Source organism: Notolabrus celidotus, chromosome 21 (genome assembly GCF_009762535.1).
Source record: "Notolabrus celidotus isolate fNotCel1 chromosome 21, fNotCel1.pri, whole genome shotgun sequence".
In the NCBI taxonomy this organism is placed as follows: Eukaryota; Metazoa; Chordata; class Actinopteri; order Labriformes; family Labridae; genus Notolabrus; species Notolabrus celidotus.
In genome coordinates, this window is record NC_048292.1 from 371375 (window position 1) to 396535 (window position 25161).

The following is a 25161-nucleotide window of genomic DNA, read 5'->3' on the forward strand; positions in this document are numbered from 1 at the left end:
GGTCACACTAGGTCTCACCAGGTCTCACTAGGTCTCACTAGGTCTCACCAGGTCTCAGTACTACTCGTCTCATCACTATCACCGCTCTCTCTCTCTCTTTCTCCTCTATTCCACTTTTCCAGACCCAACATGGTCTCAGCAGATGTGTGTCTAACATGAGTCTGGTCCTGCTGGAGGTTTCTGCCTGTTAAAGGAAGTTTTTCCTCACCTCTGTAACTAGCTAAATACTGTGAGGTGCAATGCTCATAGTGGATTAAGGTGGGGTCAGAGTCTGATCCTGTCTTGGTGTTGGGTCTCTGTTCATAATTTGACATAGAGTGGTCTAGACCTGCTCTGTTTGTAAAAGAGTCTTGAGATAACGTTTGTTGTGATTTGGTGCGATACAAATAAAGACTGATTGATTGCACCCACGTTGGCGCTCATGGCTGTGTTAGTCTCAGAGGTAGGTGTGGTCAGGCAAAAGCTCAAAGATGGTATGTAGCTCTCTTGAGGAAGCAGGAAGCATCTGCACCTTAGACCAAGAACAACCTGGTCTTAAGTCTGGAGTCAGGGGTGGCTAACACCGTGTGCTTTGGATCATTTTAATGTGGCCACTAGTTGAAGGATTGTTTTTAAAGTTTGGGGCGTATTCTGATGTTTAATGACTCAATATTGTGAATTAAAATCTGTTCCTCTGACATGAAGTGATTCTCCTCCCTCATGATGTTTGAACTGCTCGTCTTTCCCTCCAACCTCCTTCAATGAGCTCCAAACCCAGAGCAGAGGAGTGATTCAGCAGCCCTTGAACCAGACCCTGGAGGTTTTTCTTGACCCATAAAACGCCGACTCTGAATGCCAGATAGTTTACACTCTGATCTTTTCTTTTATCCCACCTTTCAAATCTCACAAAGCAGGATGAAACCGTACCTGGAGAGCAGGGCGAGCGTTGTCAGAGCGTTCTGCAGAGTGAGCCGATAAAACAGAATTTACAACTAAAAACGCTCCACCTTAAGTCTGTACGAGAGCTTTAACAGCTCTGTGGAGGCTGTTAAAGAGGTTTTAAGAGCTTCTCTGGACCCTGATGAACAAAACACGAGAGAGGGAAGAGGAGAAAAAACAGGTTTGGTTTGCAGAATAATTGCTTTAAGTTGCACAATGCAGAAAAAAAAAAGGAGAGGAGTCAGAATCTCTCTCTGTCAGCACAGAGGAGCAGAGCAGTGGTTTAATTCAAAATGATGACAGTGAATGATTCAGGAGATCAAAATGATCCAGGAGATTAAAAATCCAGCCTGTGGCAAATACGGGGGTGAGGAGGAGAGATAGCGGGGCGGAGGGAGAGAAATCTTTAGAAAATAGTTTCATTATCTCGCTCAATCCTTCCTGAAGCTTTGGGAAACTGTTTGAATAGTTGAAAAGAAGGAGAAGAAGAAGAAGAAGGGGGAGAAGAAGAAGAAGAAGTAGAGGAGGGAGTGCACTCTTGTTCACACACACACACACAAAGAGAGAGAGAAATGTAGCTGTAAGGGAAGATAATCTTCAGAGAATAATTTTATTCTCCCATTAAATCCTCCCAGATGCTGCCGAAGAATCTCTGAATGAGGAGGGAGAAAGACTCACACATCACACGCTGACGGCGTTCACGCTGCTCCGTGGAACACACATTTGTCACAGGCCACACACACACACACACACACACATACACAGAAAGAACACACACACACACACACACACACGCTGCAGGAGGCAGGAAGTAATGTGAAAAGACGAACGCTGACAGACAGACGAGTGTGTGATCGTAATTATCCTGATGCTTTTCATGTCACTGCGCTTGATTTGTCAATGCACTTTCATTACATGGCTGTGTGTGTGTGTGTGTGTGTGTGTGTGTGTGTGTTCCCTCTCTCTGTGCTGTGACATCCTAGTTCATTAATTTTGACTGCGCTGTATAAACTTTAAACTCCTCAGAGCTCCCGTGTGGCTCAGACGCTCCTCTGTTGCTCTGCAGAAACTCAAACCTCAGAGTGTGTTCCAAATATCTCGCTTCATTTAACACAAGCTGCATCCACCCGACAAGACCTCATATACATCTGATTTCAAGATGTTGTAAAGCATAAAATAAGGACTTATTTAGGGAAGTTAAACGAGGGAACATGTGACGGGTACACCAGGTAAGATTTGAGTTTTCTTGCAGTGTGCAGATCAAACCGAGAACTCATCCTTGCAGCATTTAGCAAGTTACAGTGGGAAGGACAAAGTTCCTTTAACAGGCAGAAACCTCCAGCAGGACCAGACTCATGTTAGACACACATCTGCTGAGACCGTGTTGGAGAGAGGGATAGAGGGAGATGAAGAGAGAGAGAGAGAGATGATAGTGGGGAGACGGATAGTAGTAGTTGTAGCAGCTGGAGTCTGGACCACGTCCACAGCAGCAGAGATCCAGAGGAACCTACGAGACAAGGGAGCTCAGGGACTCCAGAAAGGTCTAAGAAAAGAGAGAAGAGAGGGAGACCAGAAGAAAGAAAAAGAGGAGAAGAAATGGGGAAGGAAGGATAGAAGGAAAGGAGGGGATGAGAAAAGGAGACATAAAGGATGAAGAAACATGGAAAGGACAAAGAGAGAAAGAAAAAGGAAAGGAAGGAAGGAATGAAAGGGATGAAAGAAAGAAGGAAAGAAGGAAAGAAGGAAGGAAGGAAGGAAGGAAGGAAGGAAGGAAAGAAAGAAGGTATGAAAGAAGAAAAGAAGGAAGGAAAGAAAGAAAGGAAAGAAAGAAAGGAAGGAAGGAAGGAAAGAAAGAAAAAAGAAAGAAAGACAGAAAGAAAGAAAGAAAGTAATACAGAAAGAAAGAAAGAAAGAAAGAAAGAAAGAAAGAAAGATAAAAGAAAGAAAGAAAGAAAGAAAGAAAGAAAGAAGAAAGAAAGAAAGAAAGAAAGAAAGAAAGAAAGAAAGAAAGAAAGAAAGAAAGAAAGAAAGAAAGGATGAATAACAGACCCCAAAAAAGGAATCTACAGCAGAGATCCAGAGGAACCTACGAGACAAGGGAGCTCAGGGACTCCAGAAAGGTCTATGGTTAGTAACTTTAATGGGACAGGAAGAGTTAAAGTGAGAGACAGGCAGAGAGAGGAGAGAGAGGGAAAGACAGGATCCCAGTGTGTCAGTCTAAGCCTATAGCAGCATAACTAAGACCTGGTCCAAGCCTGATCCAGCTCTAACTATAAGCTTTATCAAAAAGGAAAGTTTGAAGCCTACTCTTAAAAGTAGAGAGGGTGTCTGCCTCCCGGACCCTGACTGGTAGATGATTCCAAAGGAGAGGGGCCTGATAACTGAAGGCTCGACCTCCCATACTACTTTCAGAGACAATAAGCAGCACCTGCATGCTGGGAGTGTAGAATCAATGACGTGTTGTGGGACCTTCAAAGCTCAACTTTTAGTTGGGCTAAGTGGAAAAGTTCTCTGAGTGCTCAGATTTAGAAGATGGATTGACCCCTTTAGAAATTTGAGTGCTATGTGCCGTCTCTGAAAATACTAGAGAACCTGTCCTCTGGTTGAACTGTGTTTGGAAGAAGAAGAAACTTCTGATCGATGATGATGAAGTGGGATGACTCAGGGAAACTCTTCTGGAGGAAGTGAACCCTAAATAAAAGAACACGTATGGACGTCCGTGCAGGAAGAGAGAGTGATAGAGAGTTATAAACCAAGTTATTATTATTATTATTATTATATTATATTATATTTATGTATGTATGTAGGTATGTATTTATTTATTTAATTAAATTTAATTAAATTTAAATTTTTATATGACTGTTTAATACATAAAAAGATGTTTGAATATTGGATCTGCATTGTAAAGTTTGCGTTTTGCCAATAAAAACAAATATTGAAATAAAAGGGAGTTATAAACCGAGTTATTATTATGTATTATATTATATTATATTTATTTATTTATTTATTTATTTATTCATATTTTGATTCATTTTTATTTATTTATTTTATTTTGTTCTATTTTATTTTATTTTATTTTTATAAATAAACATGACTATGATTAAAACATAAAAAGAAGATGGATATTTAAAGTTTGCATTTTGCAAATAAAAACAAATCTTGAAAAAAAAGAGTTATAAACTGAGTTATTATTATTTTATTTATTTCATTAATTTTATTTAATTACATTTTTATATGAATATGTTTAAAACATAAAAGATTGTTTGAATATTAGACATGTATTGTTAAGTTTTACCAATAAAAACAAATCTTTAAATAATAAATATAATATTACATTTATTTAATTATTTGTTTGTTTCTTTTTTTTAATTTTATTTAATTTTTATATATACATATGACTATGTTTAATAGGCCTATATTGTAAAGTTTGCATTTTGCCAATAAAAAAAACCAGAGTAATAAACTGAGCTCTGACGTGTGGACAGCAGCAGGTCGGTCTTTGACGTGTTGTGGTTGAAATCCTGGATTAAATCCACGAAGAGGAGGTTTAGTGAGGCTGTGATTTTAAAAGTCCAGGACTCTGTTAAAAGAAGACTCAGCCGTCATCGTTAATGCTCGCTCGGTTAGACCATTAAAGACTATTTTTAAAAACACTTTGGCTCGTCTAAATGTCACCAGAAGTTTCTGAGAGAGCGAGAGAGCGAGAGGAGGAGGAGAGAGGAGGAGAGAGGAGGAGAGAGGACACTTGTTAGGTCCTGAATCAGTGTGAGTCAGTAAAGCTGAACCGTATGTGGAAGACATTAAAGCTGAACCTGCTGCTGCAGAGCACACACACACACACACACACACACACACACACACACACACACACACAGAGTCCATTTCAGGAGAGGAGGAGAAGAATGGAGAACGAGGCTGTGGAGAGCAGTGAAGTAAGCTGTTAAAGCCATCAGGCTGGGAGGATCCCTGCTGCTGTCCATAAAAGCTTAAACGTAGCAGACAGCTCAGAGAGCTCGCCTCACCACCTCTCCTCCTCCTCCTCCTCCTCCTCCTCCTCCTCCTCCTCCTCTTCACCACTCTCCACTTCTTCCTCTGCTCCCAGTCTGCAGATTTCAAAGTTCATGTTTAATAAAAGACGAGCTGCAGGTATTCCTTATTCAGCTGCTTCTGTGATCAAAAAAGGAATCAAAGGAGCGACAACAACAAAGAGCTGCTGCACAAGTCGACAATAAATACACTCAAGGAAATCCAACAATCAGCGCCGCGGGGGGGCAAAGGCTGAACACGAGCCGGAGCATCACAGCAAATACAGAAAGATGAAGAAGCAGGAGAGACAGAGAGCTGGAGGAGGAAACTTCAGAGTCAGATATGAGCAAAGTGATGCTGAAGAAAACTTCCAAAGAACACCCTGAAGAACGGTGTTCTCAAATGAGCTGTAAGAGTCGAGAACCAGGGTCTAAGTTTACTTCAGGGGTAGATCATCTCCCCCCTAAAAAGACCCTGCTAGGGGGGTAGTACTTTTCAAAGGTCCCGGGACTTTCAGGGGCCTGCAATGCTGAAGGTTTCTGATTGGTAGATTAACCTCAGTGTTTTTATTCCTCCCTCCGTCCACAATAACATCACACACATCTGTGATTCTCTTGATTTCTCTTTCTTTCATTAGTTTTTATTTGTTCTATCTTTTTTGTATGTGTGTGTACTTTTCAAAAGAAGAAGCTGTGATTCTCTTGATCTAGCAGCTTGTAACAGTAGTCTTCTCTCAGCCCACCGTGAATGCGTCTCTCCTCCCGGTGTTCCGCTTTTAAAAGTGACCCTGTAAACTGGAGCCCTTCAGCTGAACGTGTCAGTGTTTGTGGAGTTTACACAGCTGTTGAAACACAGAGGGAGTTCCTGGGAATGCAAACTAGTTTAGTTTTTATTAAGATTTCAAAATATCCTCATCAGATATTTAATGATGGTCTAAAGACGTTTATGAGGGATGCATCCGGCTGAGAGTCTCCAGTTAACAGGGTCGCTGTTTAGACCAAAACACCGGCCGATCTCTGCGATCACGGCTTTTTGAGTTCAAAAGGATTTTAAAGCCGTGTTGAAACGTCTTTGCTACTCGCGATTTTTCGACAGGCTCCGGGTCAACTTTTTTGTCAAATTTTTGTTGTCATTTTTTTTTTTTCAATTTTTTTTGTCAACATTTTTTTTTAAAAAATCTTTTTTCAAATTTTTTTTTTTTCAAAAATTTTTCTTCAAAATTTTTTTTCAAATTTTTTTTTCAAATGTTTAAAAACAAATTTTTTTTTTAACATTTTTTTTCAACATTTTTTTTTCAACATTTTTTTTTCAACATTTTTTTTTCAACATTTTTTTTTCAACATTTTTTTTTCAACATTTTCAAAAAACCATTCACAGTCATTGTTTTTTCCATCTGTGATGAATGGCATTCGTCTTTGTCTACTGGTCTGGTGGTGTAGTGTCAAAGGATTTTAAAGCCGTGTTGAAATGTCTTTGCTACTCGCGCTTATCTCCTCTCACGTGTTGATTCAGTGAATCCATCTGTGATGAAATATAGCACCATCTAAAACAGACCAGCTGAGTCTCTTCATGCTAACAGGCTAACTGTTGTGTTGATTCATTCTTTGCTTTTTACATGTTTTTAACCGCAGGCGCAAAATTTTCACTTCTTTTCATGTTTTTCTGCTTTTGGAGCACAATTTCATATTTGAGGAAAATTAATTTTTTCGACAGGCTCCAGGTCAACTTTTTTGTCAAATGTTTTTTGTCAACATTCTTTTTTTTTTTCAAAATTTTTTTTTCAAAAATTTTTTTTTTCAAAAATTCTTTTTTTTCAAAAATTTTTTTTTTCAAAACAATTTTTATTTCAAAATTAATTTTTCAATTTTCTTTGTGTGAAATATTTTTTTTTAATTTAATTTTGTTAAAAAAAAATTTGTCAATTTTTTTTGTCAAATTTTTTTTTGTCAATCTTTGGAGTCTCCAGTTAACAGGGTCGCCGTTTAAACCAAAACACCGGCCGATCTCTGCGATCACGGCTTTTTGAGTTCAAAAGGATTTTAAAGCCGTGTTGAAACGTCTTTGCTACTCGCGCTTATCTCCTCTCACGTGTTGATTCAGTGAATCCATCTGTGATGAAATATAGCACCATCTAAAACAGACCAGCTGAGTCTCTTCATGCTAACAGGCTAACTGTTGTGTTGCTCAGAATGATACCTGCCTGTCCGTCTGCTTCTATGGTGTCATCTGTGATGAATGGCATTCCTCTTTGTGTTACTGCCCTCTACTGGTCTGGTGGTGTAGTGCATTTACTTTTTCTCCTCCATACGTCACTGGCCTGATTTACACAATCTACCCGGGACTTCAGCCCGCGGTCGAAACAATGGGGGACCAGGAACCTTTTGGTGCAGGGGGAAGTAGTTCTGGGGGCTAAAAGAAGCCAGGACTCTTGGTCCAAATGCACCTTAAATGAAGCGTCAGACTCGACAGATATGAGATGTTGGGACAGCAGAGGAGAGTTTCACCCAGAGGAACGACAAAACTTCAACCACATGTTCATCTGACGAACGCGTCAGAAACAGGAAGAGGCCTGGATGTGTCGAGGAGAAGTTTCACAGATATCAGTCGAGGAAAGAGAAACTTCAGAAACACGGAGGAAAAAACGAAGAGCAGCTTTTCTTCTTCTTTGGTTCGAGCGTCTGAAACACAAAGCTTGAAGAGACAGAAGCCGCACTCTGCTGGCTTTAAGAGCAAAGAAATACAAGAAAACCTCACATGAGCATCCACTCACACACGCCCTGCTACACACACACTAAAACACACACACACACACTGGCAAAGATCCTGAAACTGTTCAATCACACCACACACACATAAACACAGCACAGAACCAGTTGGCAGCTGATAAAAGTTTGCTCCAAGTCATCAACTTTCTCTGTCTCCTTCTTTTATTCTCTCCTCTTTCATCCCTCTCTCTTGGCTTCCTTTCATTTCTAGTTTTTCTTTTCCATCAGCTTTTTTTGTTTTTGCAGCGTTCCCCCCGAATTCTTCTTATCCTCACTCTGGTGTCCAAGACTCTTTTTTAGTCCCCACTTCCCTCCCTCCCTCCCTCCCTCCCTCCATCCTTCCTTCCTTTGCTCCCTTTTTCTTCCCTTCTTTGGTCCGAGCTCTTCCAGGTAGTCATGGTGGAGAGGAGGGGATTGGATCGGTTACTCTCTCTCCTGCTGGATCCAAAGTGTGCACCTTTTTTTCCAAAACCTACAGCATCAGAAATCTAGAGTTCTTTCCAGAATGATGCTCCAGAGACAGACGAGTGATTCAGGAAACTTCTGCATTTCAATACAAAGAGTTATCTCTCCTTTCTGCCATGCTTCATCTAATCAATCTGTATTTACAGATTCTGCTTGAAGATGCAGGACCTCCGGACAGCTGGAGTCATGTGACCGAGGATTCTCCTCCTCCTCCTCTCCTCATCCATGTTGTCTTTCTGGTCCTCTGAAAACCTCTAAGGAAAGTAGCCATTGGCTGTCCTAAAAGTCGCTTAATGACACCATGACTTAACTTACATTATTTCCCATGTGTCTGAAATTGTAATGGATACTATAGGAGAGACAAAAAGTGAGCAAAAAACACCCTAAATATGCTTAGAATTCCAATCACAATTCCAACCGTCCTCCTTTATCCAGGGCCGGGCTTGGGACCGACAAAAGTGACCCAAAAGAGACACTTAGGTCTAGGACAAGGAATGGGCAGCATGGGAGTCATGTGACCGAGGTTTTCCTGCAGTAATCACTGAATCAAGGATTCTCCTCCTCCTCCTCCTCTCCTCCTCATCCATGTTGTCTTTCTGGTCCTCTGAAAACCTCTGACCTGTTGACTCCAGGCCTGGCTCCGCTCATCATGACTTTGGTTTGTTGTTGTAGTTAAGTGAAATACGATCTGGTGATAACACAGAGTCTTTTATTCTGAAAATTAACCGGATGTTTTCATTTTGTTTTGGTGAAACCTGACTTCCTGTCCCGCTCCATCTGCTCTGTTGAGATTGATGCTTCGTGCTCCGGCATCCGGCAACAAATAGAAGTCTTGTGTATCTGATCTGGAGGACTCAGACCTGCTGGATCAGAGACGCAGCCGGAACACAACAGAGTGGATCCAGTGGAAGTTAACACATTGACTAGAATAGAAACCGATCACATCTGGTGGAATTTGGCCGTAAGGGAAGGAAAGATGAGCCAAGGTAAGGAGAGGAAAAAGAAGCTAAGGAATGGAAAGCTGAGGAGAGGAAATGAGCGCTAAGGGAAGGAAAGGAGAGGAAATGAGCACACCTGCTGGATCAGAGACGCAGCCGGAATGCAACAAAGCGGATCCAGAGGAAGTTAACACATTGACCAGAATAGAAACAGATCAGATCTGGTGCTGGGGCGGATCAGAGACGGATCTGTTGACTGATGGGTTTCCCGCCCCTCCTCAGCTCGTCGACCTGCTGATAAAGTTCTAAACCAGGAACATTCAGAACACATCCTCATGTCTCGCTGTGACTCATGTTCCTGTGGAATCAAAGCCTCTAACAACTTGAGAGTGAAGAACTTTACACTCGTGATCTCCTGACATTCTGCAGATGATTTCAGGACAGACAGGTTCTGATATTTTCACACACGCTCCTCACAGCGGGAGATTACCTGCTTGCACAACTCTCTCTTCCTGTGTGTGGCCCTGCAGAGCCATGCCCTTATATGGGCATTTAAGGGGCGAGTCTATATGCCAATCAGGAACATCGGAGCTTCAAACTTTCGAGGACATGGCTTTCATCGATTGGAGAACACAGGTGAGAATAATTCTGCTGTTTCACTGACTTCTCTTCTGAAGAGGAAATTCAGCTCCTCGTCTCAGACCCTGATCTCAGAGCTGAACACCAAGTCTGCTCTTCAAGGACCTCAAAGATCCAGACCCTTCATCTCTTTTTATCGACCCCAAGCCGAAAAACAAAACCCAACAACACTTTGTTTTTTATCTGTCCTGCAGGATTTCTTCTTCTGTGGATCTCTGAGGAGTTTTCTCTCATCCAATCAAAGATCGAAGGGCAGAAAGTGTTGCATCATGTGAAGAATATATTATGATTTAGCAGAACCCTCGTCTTCCTCCTCTCCTTCCTCCTCTCCTCTCCTTCCTCCTCTCCTTCCTCCTCTCCTTCCTCCTCTCCTCTCCTTCCTCCTCTCCTTCCTCCTCTCCTCTCCTTCCTCCTCTCCTTCCTCCTCTCCTTCCTCCTCTCCTTCCTCCTCTCCTTCCTCCCTGCATCATTAAGACTCTGGATTAATGAGCTGCTGATCGTCGTATATAACGACAAAGATGGACACACACTGAGTTCTGGCACATCTGAGAAGATGTTTGCCATCTGTCTCAGCGTGTGTGTGTGTGTGTGTGTGTGTGTGTGTGTGTGTGTGTGTGTGTGTGTGTGTGTGTGTGTGTGTGTGTGTATGTGTGCGCGCGTGTGTGCAGAGACAATAATGGAGTCCAGTCAAACACATGCTCCTCACATGTTACACACTGATACAATTCTGGGACTAAATCCAAACACAACAGTCTGTCAGGCTGCCACACACACTCACACACACACACACACTCACACACACACACACACACACACACACACACACTGCAGCAGCAGCAGCAGCAGCAGCAGCAGCAGCAGCAGCAGCAGCAGGCGTGGTGAGGTGATGAAGTGAAGAAGAGGAAGATGAATAGGAGAGCTAACGTGATGAAAGCTGCTGGTTTTATGACTCTGTAGTTTGAGTGAAGCAGAGGTCAGAGGTCGGCATCGACTCGTCTGAATCTGCTGAGCGCTCGAGTCCTGAGCCAACGCTCGATGTTTAAGAACAAACATTGTTTCTTCCTGAAAGTCTTTTAATTAATGAAGTGATTAAATACTTATGAGGACTCGTAGGTAAAGAGTCATCCGTCTTTTCCTCACGTTTAATCACCTGAGAGGAAGTCCGTCTCTGCAGAAACCAGATTCAGGAAATGTAATTCAACGTGCCGTCAAAGACGTCCCAGAGGAAGACCAGACGGTCCAAGACTCAAATCAGAGTCGGCTTCAAACTTTCCTTTCTGATTTCCTTTCTGGGATCCTGTCTTTCCCTCTCTCTCCTCTCTCTGCCTGTCTCTCACTTTAACTCTTCCTGTCCCATTAAAGTTACTAACCATAGACCGACCTGGAGTCCCTGAGCTCCCTTGTCTCTTAGGTTCCTCTGGATCTCTGCTGTAGATTCCTTTTTTGGGGTCTGTTATTCATCCTTTCTTTTCTGTTCTTCTTTCCTTCTTTCTTTCATTCCGTCCTTCCTACTTTCTGTGCTTTCTTGCTTTCTTTACTTCTTTCTCTTTTTTCTCCCTTCCTTCTTTCTTTCTTTCTTTCTTTCTTACCTTCCTTTCAATCCTTCTTTCATTCTTTCATTCCTTTACCTTCCTTCATTCCATTTTCCTTTCATTCTGTCTTTCTTACTTTCTGTCCTTTCTTTCTTTCTTTCTTTTCATGTTTCTTCATCCTTTATGTCTCCTTTTCTCATCCCGTCCTTTCCTTCACCATTTCTTCTCCTCTTTTCCTTTCTTCTGGTCTCCCTCTCTTCTCTCTTTTCTTAGTCCTTTCTGGAGTCCCTGAGCTCCCTTGTCTCGTAGGTTCCTCTGGATCTCTGCTGCTGTGGACGTGGTCCAGACTCCAGCTGCTACAACTACTACTATCCGTCTCCCCACTATCATCTCTCTCTCTCTCTTCATCTCCCTCTATCCCTCTCTCCAACACGGTCTCAGCAGATGTGTGTCTAACATGAGTCTGGTCCTGCTGGAGGTTTCTGCCTGTTAAAGGAAGTTTGTCCTTGCCACTGTAACTTGCTAAATGCTGCAAAGTGCTCTGCTCATGGTGGATTAAGATGAGACCAGACTGAGTCCTGTCTGGAAGATGGGACTGGATCTGATCCGGTCTTGATGTTGGGTCTTTGTTAGCATAAAAACACCAAAACAAAGTTGGCGAGCGCTCCAGGAGAACCTGCACCGAGCCTAATCTTACTTTCGATAGCGTTATCACAAAGTGGAGAGACTTCATGATGGCACATTTGCTGTTTGAGGTCCTGACACTGCAGGATGAGTTCTCGGTTTGATCTGGTCTAGACCTGCTCTGTTTGGAAAGAGTCTGAGGAGAACGTTTGCTGGGATTCAGCACTTTATGAATAAAGATTGATTGTTTGAAGTCCATGGGGATGATTTAGAGTCTGAATTGTAGGTTGCATGAGGGATTCCCAGGTCTGAGTCATGAGTTCTGAAAAAGAACCAGGTCAGGTACCAAGATGTCAAACTTTAGGAGTCTAAAACCCACTGAGAGGATCTCTTGTCTTGTCTTGTTGTTGCAAGTCTCAAGTCAAATACCAAGTCTCAAAATGGCTTTAATGTGGACTCATGTTATCTAAGATAATCAAAATTTAAATTTGAGTCTGTTTACAACAATTCCAAAATAAACCGAGACCATGTCGGGTCCAAACAGGTCTTGAAGTGGAGTTCATCAAGTCACAAGTCTCAGCTTTGAATGCATGATCCCAAATGAGGCTCTCACTTCTTCAGCCCTCGAAGTTCTGCCTCATCACTCCATGATGGTTCCAGGATCTGAAAACTTGAAGCCTGTTTGTTTTTACTTTCCGTGGCTGTCAAATTAAGTCCTCACAGAGACAAGTCTCCGAGCAGTTAAGTCCCCATCGAGTGCCAAGTCCTCATTTCTGTGAGCCTGAATCAGATCCATGCCTCAAATCTCACGTCTGCAGCCCTGCTGGTTTATATTTAGAGTTTTTGGGGTTTACTTTTCGGATAAGATTTCAGATTTCGAGCCCAGAGTTGTAATTACAGTTGAGGTTAGGGGATGAATGTAGACAAGGGAGCATGTTTGAGTTCGTATGACTGTGGTTTGCACTATTTGTTCAGGAGGACGGACTTGAAAGCCAAGCCGAGGAACCAAAACCAAACGGAGCTGGACGGGGTTTATCAATCGCAGTCGAGACACCGCAAATATCAGAGGGATGAAAGATTTGACTCTGAAAAAGCTGTGCTGTAAAACTCTCTCTCACACACACACTCACACACACTCACACACACACACACTCACACACACACACACTCACACACGGACTCTTCTGTTTGCTTTCATAAGATCTGAGTGAACGACAAGGTACAAGCTCTCATGGAAGGCTGAGAAAACAGAGCAGTTTATGGGAACTTTAAAAACAGAGAGAGCATGTAGAACACAACAGAGGAGAGAGAGAGATACAGAACACACACAGAGGGAGGAGGAAGTGATGGACGGGAGACAGACGGGGGAGATGTGGGAGCACACACACACACACACACACACACACACGCTGCAGTGACACGCTTTAATGCGAGTTGGCAGACTGAGAGCAGATCATAGAAAGCAGCCATTCAGATCAGACGGGCATTCAAATCCACCGGTCACACTGCAGGGATTCAGTCTGGTCCAGTTTTTGGAGCACCAGGGTCCACATACTCGGGCTTTAAATGCTTTTAAATCATTTCACCAACTGACACATTAAACTTCTGAACTCTCAGGACGTTATTCTAGGAACTATACGTGAAGAAATATGTGATTACTTTGTTTAATGTGCAATAACGTGAATACATCAGCTGTAAGTCACATCAAGACTCAGAAGTGTTAGAAACTGCAGTTCCTCCAGCGTCCACTAGAGGCTGGCTGCAGAAACACAGGAAACCACATACACACCCATTCAAAGAGACGATCTTAACAATATTAAACTTATGAGTTATGCCCAAATAAGGGCGTGGCTGACTTGATTGACAGGCGGGAACACTGTAGCTGTTAGTGAGGAGGCTAAAGCCCCGCCTCTTTTCCTCACACTAGCTCAACAGACGTTAGGTTAAGTCAGAATTTCCAATATGGCCGCCACCGCCGATCGGCTTCAAAACAGGGCTCAGAAACAGACGGGTGACGTCACCGACACTACGACGCTACCTGCTAGTGATGTAGTCAAGACCACATTAAACCAGATCAAGACATGTCTGAGACCAGAGTGCACCAAGACCAAGACAATTAGGGATTCAGACCGAGTCAAGACCAAGACCAAGACAAGACCGATACATTTAGAGATCGAGACTGAGTCAAGACCGAGACCGAGTCAAGACCAAGACATTTAGGGATTCAGACCGAGTCAAGACCAAGACATTTAGGGATCAAGACCAAGACAAGACCAAGACATTTTGGGATCGAGACCAAGTCAAGACCAAGACATTTTGGGATCGAGACCAAGTCAAGACCAAGACATTTAGGGATCGAGACCAAGACAAGACCAAGACATTTAGGGATCGAGACCAAGTCAAGACCAAGACAAGACCAAGACATTTAGGGATCGAGACCAAGTCAAGACCAAGACAAGACCAAGACATTTAGGGATCGAGACCGAGTCAAGACCAAGACATTTAGGGATCAAGACCAAGACAAGACCAAGACAAGACCAAGACATTTAGGGATCGAGACCAAGTCAAGACCAAGACAAGACCAAGACGTTTAGGGATCAAGACCAAGTCAAGACCAAGACAAGACCAAGACAAGACCAAGACATTTAGGGATCGAGACCAAGACAAGACCAAGACATTTAGGGATCGAGACCAAGTCAAGACCAAGACATTTAGGGATCGAGACCAAGTCAAGACCAAGACATTTTGGGATCGAGACCAAGTCAAGACCAAGACATTTAGGGATCGAGACCAAGACAAGACCAAGACATTTAGGGATCGAGACCAAGTCAAGACCAAGACCAAGACAAGACCAAGACATTTAGGGATCGAGACCGAGTCAAGACCAAGACAAGACCAAGACCATACATATCCATGAAAAATCCCCCTGATGAGAGTTAACAAAATAAAAGACTTCAGTTTATTTTGAAGTCCAGGCAGACTGCAGGTTCTGTTTCTGTGGCGTCTTATTGAACACAAACAGTGTCTTACAGAATAACCTGTCGTGTCCCCTTCCTCTAACAGACGTCACATTTGATCCTACGTTCCTCTTAAACAAAACAACAACAAATAAATGACTCAAAGTGAAATAATGACGTACATTTAATGATGCAAACTGCTCCAACACATGTCCAAAAGCCTCCACACGTTGGACTCAGATAATGAGGGCTTGCAGAATATCTGTGTTTGCATCACGTCCCTCCTGAATCAGAAGAAATCCAAACTGTGTTTTGGACAGCCAATAAACCGCCTCCAATTAACCCGAGGGGAGCTCATGGCTGAGCTTCATCAGTCTGCTTCAAACTGGTGTGAAAGCATCATCATTACACTCCTCAATGCAGCAGGTAGGACAGGTAGGGAGATCTGCAGTGTGTTTACTGTGGATGCTCATATTGGGGTAATGGTGACACAGTGATTCAGTGTGCAGAGCGATACTAGGAGTAGTTCTGCAGGTTGCAGAAGCTTGCTGATGTTGGGATGTAAACAGAGAAAGAGAAAGCCTCAAATGGAGGAAATAACCCTGCAGGCTTTGGTGACCATGTTTAACAACCATTAGTGTTAAAGCTGTTCTGTTTCTGTGCATCAGACAAAAATACAAAGCACCCAGACCTGAGACAGATGATCCATCTCACACCACAGAGCAGAACTGGAGCAGTCTTAAAGCATTACAGAGGTTTAATGTCTCTACACATCAAAAATACATAAGAGCGCTCATAAAGAGACGCCATTACTGAGCTTCACAATGACTTCTTCCAGAGGAGGTACGTCTGGGGTGTGCACATTAAAAACCCAAACAAGAAAACTTATCAGACAAATAACTAACAGAAAGAGAAACAGTCTCCCAACATGAGACTAACTTCAGTTTGATTAATGTGGTGTAGGTTCAGGAGCAGAAAGAAGTCAGGGCGTGTTTGGGTAATTTAATGGTAAATCAGTTTGATATTGTGGCTGGTCTCAGAAACTGGTAGTGGTGCCGTGTTTTTCCCACACCCTGTATGTACGCAGAGATGTTTTGTGGCGCTGGGAACAAAGCTCCATCAAAGCTCCATCACAGCTGGGTGTGGTCACCGCCCAACAAACCCAAACCCGACCACACCCAGCTGATGTTTGCTGAGCTGGATGATGAAGTGAGTCTTTGTAGGTGGAAACAAAAGAATGAAAGTGTATGACATAAATACAAACGTCCAATGATCTCAGAAATAATGTATGTATTATTACAGAGGCTTGTTTATACGAGGATATGTAACATAATGATTGTTTTTGCAGTTGGTATTGTAATCCCTGTACTGAGGTTAGTAATGTATTGCCTTATTTATTCAGCTTTTGAACGACCCTTTGAATCCTGCAACTTCCTGTTGGGAATATTTCCAGGGGATGAGTACAGTGGCCATGCAGCACTGCTGAGGGTCATCATCATCAGTCTCCTGGTGAACATGATTATTCATTATTTATCTTTAAAGTTAATTGTATCTATTTCTATCACTTTTCTTTTATTTAAATTATTACTTTCTTTTCTTTTACCTTTATTGTATCTATTTCCAATACTTTTCTACTATAATTTAAATTCCTTAATTATTTGTATTTATTGATTTTTTATTATTTTTAAATTTATATGAATCTGTTTTTTAATTTTTAATTTTCTTTTGATTTAAATATTATTTTCTCTTTAAGGTCTATTATATCTATTTCTATTACTTGTATTTGTTTTATTTATTCATTTATTTAAACTTTTTTTATGTATTTGTATTTTATATGTATTGACTTATCTATTTGTATTTATTTATTCTGTCTTATTTATTTATTTTAGTTTACTTTTTAATTTAATTTGTAAGTCTTGTTTCATAATTTTATTTTATTTTGACTTTTCTTTTAAATTATTTAATTAATTATTTGTGCATGAGCTCTTTCTCTAAGTCTGATGCATGCATTGTTGTTTTGTCATGTTGGCTGAGTCTGATAAAAATGTTAAAATAAAGCTCTCACACATCCTGTCCACTCAAAGTCTGAACATCAGTCACCAGAGTAAAAAAGATTTGTCATCAAAAAACAGATTCCCCTGTTTTCAGGGATAGTACTGGACTCCACGGAGGTTCAAAGGGGACAGGTACTCGTGGACTCTAGATCTCATCAGGTTGAGACTTGACTTTTTGGGGGATTAGTCTGATCTGGCTTCAAGATCTCTGTCCTCTGTTTGTGTATAAACACCGGTCTCACTGTAATCCTGCATCCACTTCAGTTTGACATCTATGTCACATGAAGCTGTTCACATCCTGCAGGAGTCAGAGTCTCTGCATGGAGTCAGACCTTTTTATTCTTTACTTCTTTAAAAGGCTGGAAGAAGAAAACTACCACAATAAGAGAGAGAGAGAGAGAGAGAGAGAGAGAGAGAGAGAGAGAGAGAGAGAGAGAGAGAGAGAGAGAGAGAGAGTGGTGTGTAATTGGCTGATATACGAGAGCTGTATTTGTATAAGGGGGGTGCAGAGTCTCAGGAAGAATTCATTACTTTAAAACGGCCTGAAGCCTCCAATTAACCCCTGAACTCACCCCCTGCCCCGCCACACACACACACACACGCGCGCACACACACACACACACACACACACACACACACACACACACACACACACACACACACACACCGCCGCCAAAATAAACATCCAATGGTGTTCATGGGAACCCCAGAGCACTGTGAGCACAGTGAGGGGTAAGAGTGGAAGTAGTCTGACAGGACAAAACAGAGCTTTGTCTCAAGTTCCTGGGACCAAACTGAGCTTTAAAGAGCCAGATTTCAAAATAAAAGAAACAGGAAGTAGCACTTTTTTTCTTACCTGGTCAGTGTTCAGGCGTGTCGATCCGCGATGACATCAACCACCTCGATCTCCTGGAAGAAACAAAACACACATCAGTCTCTCAATTTAGGATTTGTTGGTAATCTGAGATCTGAAAACTGAACCCGGGGTTCCTGAAAGTCGGAGGAAGCCCTGAAGGCATCACTCGGGTTACAGGTCAGAACCAGGTGACCCATTTATCACGGATGGTCCCACAAAGAGTCTGCATCGTGTTTCAGAGGAGTCTCTGTAAACGTCTGTCTCTGTTTCTCTCCTGTGTTAAATGTTAAATGTTCCCGACGGTGATTAAACTGTCTCCAAAGAGCAATCAGCTCTTTATGAGTCTATTATGAAGCGACTGTGTGGTTGGTGGTCACAGGGTGGGACTCTGAGAGACAACAAACCTCTGAAACAAACTCATAAAAACACAATGACAGAGATGAAATGTCGACAATGTCTGCTTCATTTTCTCTCCTGGCTCATGAACGCATCACCTGATGGTTCTCGTGGTTTCTACTCAGACAGACGACAAAGAAATCTGATTTAACTCATTTAAATCATTTAAATCATTTAAATCATTTAAATCATTTAAATCACAGACTTTCTGTTTCATGACTGTTGGAAACACTTGGAGTACAAAACTCAACTTTATTGATAAAGCACCTTTCATACAGACGAGCATGCAGCTCAAAGTGCTTCACCAAAGAACAGAGAGACAGAAAACAATCAAAATGTGTAAAATAATAACAGGCATGATAATAAAAAATACTTAAAGATTAAATAAAATAAATACAGCAAAATTAATAAAATAAGTAAGGCATGAAAGCTAAATTAAAAATATGTTAAAGTTAAAAAGATCAGAAAAATACAAGAAATAAATGGATAAATGTTGTTAGAATAATAATAATTCAAAATATATAAATAATGAAATCATAATAAAATCATAATAATAATCAATGTACTACTAAAAATAATATCAATAACATTAATAAAACAAAAAAATATATATATAAAATAAAAATAACAATTAAAATAAAATAATAATAATAGTCATAATACTACTACTACTAAAAATAATACAAATATTAATAACAATAACATTAAAAATACAATAATACAAATAAAATAATAAAAATAATAATAATATTTATAGTACTTAAAATAAAAATAATAAAAATAATAATGTAGTCTAAGGCTAAAATTAAATTACTCTCAGTTAAAGCCAGATTAAAATAGTAAGTCTTCATTTTACTTTCACCCTGAGAGCTCGCCGTTTTAAAATAAAATAAGAAATTCCTTTATCCGTCCCACAACGGGGAAATATAGAGTGTTACAGCAGCAGTAGATGAGATGGGAGGGAGTTCCTGGGAATGCAAACTAGTTTAGTTTTTATTAAGATTTCAAAATATCCTCATCAGATATTTAATGATGGTCTAAAGACGTTTATGAGGGATGCATCCGGCTGAGAGTCTCCAGTTAACAGGGTCGCCGTTTAAACCAAAACACCGTCCGATCTCTGCGATCACGGCTTTTTGAGTTCAAAAGGATTTTAAAGCCGTGTTGAAACGTCTTTGCTACTCGCGCTTATCTCCTCTCACGTGTTGATTCAGTGAATCCATCTGTGATGAAATATAGCACCATCTAAAACAGACCAGCTGAGTCTCTTCATGCTAACAGGCTAACTGTTGTGTTGATTCAGTCTTTGCTTTTTACATGTTTTTAACCGCAGGCGCAAACTTTTCACTTCTTTTCATGTTTTTCTGCTTTTGGAACACAATTTCAAATTTGAGGAAAATTCATTTTTTTGACAGGCTCCAGGTCAACTTTTTTGTCAAATTTTTTTTTTTCAATTTTTTTTTTTTCAATTTTTTTTCAAAATTTGTTTTGTCAAAAAAAAATTCAAAATGTTTTTTTTCAAAAAAAAAATTCAAAATGTTTTTTTTTTTTTAAATGTTTGGGTTTTTTTGTCAAATGTTTCTCTTTTTTTTTTCAAATTTTTTTTTTCAAATTTTTTTTTTCAAATTTTTTTGTTAAATTTGTTTTTTTCAAAAAAAAAAAAATTATTATTTTTTTGTCCATTTTTTTTTCAAATTTTTTTTTCAAAAGGATTTTAAAGCCGTGTTGATTCAGTGAATCCATCTGTGATGAAATATAGCACCATCTAAAACAGACCAGCTGAGTCTCTTCATGCTAACAGGCTAACTGTTGTGTTGCTCAGAATGATACCTGCCTGTCCGTCTGCTTCTATGGTGTCATCTGTGATGAATGGTATTCCTCTTTGTGTTACTGCCCTCTACTGGTCTGGTGGTGTAGTGCATTTACTTTTTTCTCCTCCATACGTCACTGGCCTGATTTGCACAATCTACCAGGAACAGGAACCTTTTAGTTCAGGGTAAAGTAGTTCTGGGGGCTAAAAGACCCCAGGACTCTTGGTGGAAATGCACCTTTAATGTTGTTTCGTGTTGGTTTTGGATTTGTCTCTTGTTTTTGGTCATGCTACTTTCAAACATCCTCCCCCGCTGCTGCATTAAAGCCGGTTCCTCTTAATCCTGATATGAGCTCTTGTGTGTTTTAGTGCAGCCTGTGAATCAGAGTAACGGCTCCGTTAATCAAACATAATTAATCCGCAGAAAGTGCCAGAAATCTTGTTTTATCTCCCGCGGAGCGAAAGCATATTACTGCCCCGAATAATAAGAGAAAGCCGGAGCGGTTCCTTCATCAGGGCATGAATTAGACTAAAGACATTTTAATTTTGTGATAATACAAGACGAGCGCTTCAGTTTTCCTCTCGTGACGATAACGTTTAAGCTCACAGGCGAGAAAATACAGAGAGTTTTTTAAAGTGAGGAGATAAAGGAAGAATCAATTTGGGGAGTAATCTTCGTAATGAGACAAGCAGACAGACGAGACGCTGCCAGTGTGTAATGAACAAAGACGCCGCGGCGGTGTGGATGTTGCTGAATAAGCTCCGTACAGTCGTATGATTCACAGGTATCTTTATCTTTCCAGAGCTGCACTCAGGCGTCCTGCAGGAACACGACCCGACGCCGGCTTTGACTCTGAGCTCAAACCAGAAGTAAAGCAGCTAGTGAGGCGAGACTGTGTGTGTGTGTGTTTGGAGAGTGTCTGTGTGTGTGTGTGTGTGTGGCGTGAAGTTTGTTTGGCAGCACTTCTAACAATGTTGAGGCCCTCGGTGCTCTCCAGCAGAATGGCCCAGTCTGTCTCCACTCTATCTCAAAGAACCATATGCTGGTGGATAGCAGAGCCGACTACCGTGTGTGTGAGTGTGTGTGTGTGTGAGCCTGTGTGTGTGTGAGCCTGTGTGTGTGTCCATATGTCTGAGCACCTAACATCCAACATCTAAAACATCCAGATGGCGGAGCATCAGTCGACACACAATGTTTCCTTCCATCATCAGGAAGTAGCTTGAAAACCGTAAAGACAATAAATATTCATCATGTGGGCTTCAGGGAGCGAGCGCTCCATTAGAACACTGTGTTTATCTTATTATGGTGAGCATAACAGGAATATGTGTGTTTTTAAATCCCCAAACAGACTCAAGATGACATGTAGAATAAAAGAAACTCCGCTCTAAATTACCCAGAGGAGAGGGATTCATTTGAGTGAAAGGTTTTAAAAGCAGAGAATCTGGATCTCCTGGTTTTCATCTGAAGCTCTGAGAGGGTCTGAAATAAGACGCCAATAAGAGCTTTCCAACTTCATCTACAGTGACTCATCTTTACAGTGGACGATTAAGACTTTGCATCTTTTTAAAGCTCCAGTAAGGAGTTTTAGCTGCTTATGAAACAGACTGAAAGTGATACAACGCCTCTTTATAAGATCAGGGACCGAGATAGTTCCTTTAACGGCCTGAAAGGGACGCCGTAGGGTAGACGATTGGCATGCTGCAGAAAACCTGTTTAAATCTGTGTCCAATCCATTACAGCTCCAGATCTGATCAGTTTCTATTCTAGTCAATGTGTTAACTTCCACTGGATCCGCTCCGTTGCGTTTGCATTTCCTCTCCTTTCCTTCCCTTAGCGATCATTTCCTCTCCTTTCCTTCCCTTAGCGATCATTTCCTCTCCTTTCCTTCCCTTAGCGATCATTTCCTTTCCTCAGCTTTATTTTCCTCTCCTTTCCTTTCCTTAGCAATCATTTCCTTTCCTCAGCTTTCTTTTCCTCTCCTTTCCTTCCCTTAGTACTCATTTCCTCTCCTTTCCTTCCCTTAGCTATCATTTCCTCTCCTTTCCTTCCCTTAGTACTCATTTCCTCTCCTTTCCTTCCCTTAGCGATCATTTCCTTTCCTCAGCTTTCTTTTCCTCTCCTTTCCTCCCCATAGCGATCATTTCCTCTCCTTTCCTTCCCTTAGCGCTCATTTCCTCTCCTTTCCTTTCCTTAGCGATCATTTCCTGTCCTTTCCTTAGCGATCATTTCCTGTCCTTTCCTTTCCTTAGCGATCATTTCCTGTCCTTTCCTTCTCTTTGCGATAATTTCCTTTCCTCATCTTTCTTTTCCTTGGCTTTCCTTCCCTTAGCGATCATTTCCTTTCCTTTCCTTTCCTTAGCGCTCATTTCCTCTCCTTTCCTTCCCTTAGCGCTCATTTCCTCTCCTTTCCTTTCCTTAGCACTCATTTCCTGTCCTTTCCTTTCCTTAGCGATCATTTCCTGTCCTTTCCTTTCCTTAGCGATCATTTCATTTCCTTCCCTTAGCGATCATTTCCTTTCCTCATCTTTCTTTTCCTTGGCTTTCCTTCCCTTAGCGCTCATTTCCTTTCCTTTCCTTCCCTTAGCGCTCATTTCCTCTCCTTTCCTTCCCTTAGCACTCATTTCCTTTCCTTTCCTTCCCTTGGCGCTCATTTCCTCTCCTTTCCTTCCCTTAGCGCTCATTTCCTCTCCTTTCCTTCCCTTAGCGCTCATTTCCTTTCCTTTCCTTCCCTTAGCACTCATTTCCTCTCCTTTCCTTCCCTTAGCGCTCATTTCCTCTCCTTTCCTTCTCTTAGAACTCATTTCCTCTCCTTTCCTTTCCTTAGAACTCATATCCTCTCCTTTCCTTTCCTTAGCGCTCATTTCCTCTCCTTTCCTTCCCTTAGCGCTCATTTCCTTTCCTCAGCTTTCCATTCCTTAGCTTCTTTTTCCTCTCCTATCCTTGGCTCATCTTTCCTTCCCTTACGGCCAAATTCCACCAGATCTGATCAGTTTCTATTCTAGTCAATGTGTTAACTTCCACTGGATCCGCTCCGTTGCGTTCCGGCTGCGTCTCTGATCCGGCAGGTCAGAGTCCTCTGGATCAGATACACAAGACTTCTATTTGTGCCGGATGCCGGAGCACGACGCATCAATCTCAACAGAGCAGATGGAGCGGGACAGGAAGTCAGAGGACCAGAAAGACAACATGGAGGAGGAGAGGAGGAGGAGGAGAATCCTTAATTCAGTGATTACAGCGGGGAAACCTCGGTCACATGACTCCAGCTGTCCGGAGGTCCTGCTCCGGTGGGTGTTGACGGACGAGAGAGCACGGACAGTTGTAACGGTTTGACCACAGGGGGCGCCAGTCAGGTTCAAAGCCTAACAATACTGAGGTCAGGGATTTATGAGTCTATGTTAAGTCAACCGTTCAACGGTCCTGCAGAACATTCTTTGGAAACAAAAGTGAACACTCAATAACAAACAATCAACCCAAACACAGTCAATGTGTGATTAATCAGGGCGCCGTTAGCCTAGCGGTCTAAGTGTGCGCCCCACATACAGTCCAGTAGAATTAACGCCTCTTTCATTCTAATGTCAGCATCCTGTTAGCGATGATGGACCTGCAGATTTCAGTCTCTTGTGTTGCATTGTTGTGGTCTCACGCTGGAGAAAGTCTGCTGGACGAACAGAGCAAAGTATTCCAAACATCTTTCTGCAATTTCTGCAAAAAGAGGGGAAGTCCATTCATCAAATATGGGACGCCAGATTGGAGGAAAACAGAATCTCTGTGGGTGACTGCATTGAGGTGACGTGCTGATCGTTATATTATCTCTCTATGAAGTACGGCAGCATGTTTGGGGCTGAGTCTGCGGTGATTCACCAACACACAGGTCATTGATCACAGAGTCTATTTGCATAAAGTGCACGGTCTGCCTCAGGCCGAGGAAGGAGGAACTGGTTTTAATGGGAAAGAAGCTGCAGCAAAAAACATCCTTACGATCATGGAGGACAGAAACATCCACACTGCAAACATCTCACATTTACAGAACGTCTACACTTCCTGAAAATTACCCACTGCAGCTTTAAAGACAAAAGCTAGAAACACATTGACAGTGCACTTAGAGGAGACGAGCAGCGTGCAGAAGGACAAACATCGCTCTGTGGAGGTCTCATTGTTTTTGTAGAGGTGCTTTCTCTCTGCTTTAAAGAAGAGAACAAAGAATCAGACGTCGCTGAGTGACACCGAGTCTGGAGGTTGTTTCTTTCTCTCATCGGAGGACAGACGGATGTGAAAGTATCTGACACATTTCCCTGCGTGTTATTAGATCCTCAGAAGGTTATTGTGTATTCTTCCCTCAGCTCACCCTCCGCTGACCTCTTTCATTTTCACTCTATTCTCAATAAGCTTCAACAACAGCCTCTGAATCAGTAAACGGCACAGGTTAGACGGTTCACATGTTAATACGGTGAACTTTTTAAAACACGTGAAGGAGTCAGGAGATTTAACTTGATGACAAATAAATGAGGTTTCATTTTTATCTGATTTTAAATAGAAACAGAGGTGTGAGTGCAGATTTCAGTGTTTGGCAGACGGAGGACAGACACACACAGCGGGTCCAGATTGAAGGCTGGGACGCCCTCTGCTCGCTGTCTGACCTCTGTGCCATGAACACACACACACACACACACACACACACACACACACACACACACACACACACACACACACACACACACACACACACACACACACACACACACACACACACACACAGACACCAGTGAGTCATGGGTCATGCGCCAAGAGAGACGGTCAACAATGGCAGCGATGTACGGAGACAAAGACACACACACACACACACACTCACTATAAGTTGATGCACAAAGCTTTGTTTATGTGCTCGAACATTATTATTATTAAGCTACACAAAGAAACTGAAAATCCAACACGAGATATCGACGATACAGATCCAGAGAAACACATTTCACACATTAGACAGTCCCTCCAGGATTTCGCAGGATTTTTTTGTGATTGTTGCGACCCCAAAAAGCCTGAATTTGCGGCAGCTTTTTGAAAAAATTGCGGTGAAAGTTGCAATTTTTTTTTCTTTTTGCCCCCAATAACATCTCAGGGGCAAGTAAATACGCTAAATTACAGTTGTTTTTAGAAAACATTCTTGATGTGACCACTGACTGTAT

At 41.7% G+C, this 25161-nt stretch overlaps 1 protein-coding gene across 1 annotated transcript in view; it reads right to left on the reverse strand.

The window, feature by feature from the left end:
- The window catches only part of LOC117805425 (plexin-B2-like), a 316173-nt gene that overhangs the window by 102181 nt on the left and 188831 nt on the right, over positions 1–25161 (reverse strand). The window contains exon 3 of the mRNA XM_034674154.1: positions 17775–17827. The gene's annotated coding sequence lies outside the window, so the exon portion shown is untranslated. The remainder of the gene's footprint in view (positions 1–17774; positions 17828–25161) is intronic.